We start from the raw sequence: 2,220 nt of genomic DNA on the forward strand, positions 1-2,220 counted from the left end.
TATTTTACTCTTTTAAATTTTGTCTTTTCCAAAATTACTTAAACTTGCAATCACATGCAAGTATGCAACTGCCCTTTATATCAATCAAGCTCATGCTCGCAGCCCTTATAAATAAGGTTGGAAAAGGAGAACTCATACCTTGCAAACATCCAGGAGAAAGAAGTGATGGTACCGAAGCAGGCAAAGCGCCACACAGTCTAGACCATGCCATGTAACGGTAATGCATTTTTTTTTTTTCTTTTCGAACTAACAGTGATTTTTTGTGCAACATATAATGGAATCTCTTACCTAGCTTACCTATAATTGGTAGATTTATTCTCAATCTCGCATCTTAGAATTTTGTTGCACAACTTGTGAGACTAGAAAAACAATTTCTTGGCAAAGAATAGGCACGGGACATTATTTCTCTCTATGATAGGTTAGTATAATATACATTATATATATACATAAAACTATAATGCAACTATGTTATTAGAATATGCATGAGTGGTTAGAAAAAAAAGCATAAAACTGATTAATTAAATGGCATGGTTTATTTTGGATATATTGCTTCAGAATCCTCTATGTAATGTTAACCTATATTTTTCATCATCAGCCATCCGAAACAAACTAAATTTTTGAAAACAAAATATTTTTTTTATTATTTTTTTTTTTGAAATTTATTTTGAAACCAATGGAAAACAAAATATTTTTTATCCACGGAACAAAAAATACCACAAATGATTGAATAACAAGTGAAGGTGGGGGAATAAGTTACCAACAAGAAAATGAGCATGAAGACTACCATAGGATAGAAGTACGATCAAACTTGGCACCTATGATTTAGATGATATTCTTTTCCCTTTGATTGCTTGACCTTCACAAAGTACTGAATGACACCTAAAAACTTTCTTTTCAAAACAAATAGAGCATAAAGCATATGACAAATCTTCTGGAGATAACTTCCTCATATATACATCGCAATCACTAGTAGTGAATCCTCCAATGCCTTCCATTTTTTTTTTCTTTTCATTTTTTTTCCCCAAGTACTTCTCAACTAGGAGATATAGTGGACTTAGAGATCAAGAGCAAACTTTCATAGGACTATAATGTAGGCTTAGGTGATGGGCTCAGAAAGAAGGGATATGATAAGTAGAACTTGTCATATAAAGGGATGAGTAATTGGAATGATGGTAGTGAGATGATGATATGGATCCCAAATCTCAAATGAAACTGCCCTTGTTTAGGTTTTCCATTTTGGACCAGTGTTGATTATTTTGTGCAACTTTAAGCATTTTGAGTTCTGAAGGGTTTTTTTTTTTTTTTTTTTTTGTCGAAACCTCCTAGGGATAAACAACATAGGGGTGATTGTGTTCGTGATCAAATATGGATGTAATGATGCCCCTGGACTATGATAAGTTCTATAAGAGTGGGTATGGGTAATCTACGGGTAGGCCAAGGATTTATTAGGCTTCCTAAAGGATATGGGCTTTGATAAAAGACCAAAACTGCAGTTTTAACCCCTTAATAATAATATTTTTAGACCAATTATGCAAGTAATAAATAAGAGTTAATGCTAATTACGTGCTTTTATGTATTTCAGGCATGGAACTCAATTATGTGCAGAAATGTGCCACTTTGGCGATATAAAGGAGCAAGGGTTGGTTGCTAAGAAGTTCTGTGATTAAAGGCCAAGATGGGCAGAAACAGCACACAAAAGTCGAAATTGGGCATACCTTATCTCAAAACGACCGCTTCGGAAAGAGCTTTCCAATAGTCCAATTCTTGACCCAATCAAAGGAGTAGAAGTGGACAAAAAGCCTGTTGAAGTCAAAGCCAGCTGAGAAGGGTCCTGTGGACTGAAGAAATTGGGCTTTGGGCTCGATTTTCCGGCCCAAAACATTGACCCTCAGCCCATGCACGAAAATGTGGATCTGGTCTGCTCCATTTCCACACACAAGACTTAGCCCTTAGGTATCAATTAGTTTAGGTTAGAAGGTAGCCATTAGAGTAGCCATTAAACCTTAGTTCTAGATCTAGTTTTGAGAATTTTAATTAGTTTATTAATTAGTTTTCATTCCTTGTGTTAAATTAGATTATTGAATGATTGTTATTATTCATTGGATTAAATAAAATAGTTAGTCTTGATAATTTCGGTTTTGACTTATTGAATTACTTAGATCTAAATTCAGTTATTAGTTGTTATTCATTTCTTAGTTGTTTAATTTAGTTTTGAATTAT

Source organism: Coptis chinensis, chromosome 3 (assembly GCF_015680905.1).
Source record: "Coptis chinensis isolate HL-2020 chromosome 3, ASM1568090v1, whole genome shotgun sequence".
In the NCBI taxonomy this organism is placed as follows: Eukaryota; Viridiplantae; Streptophyta; class Magnoliopsida; order Ranunculales; family Ranunculaceae; genus Coptis; species Coptis chinensis.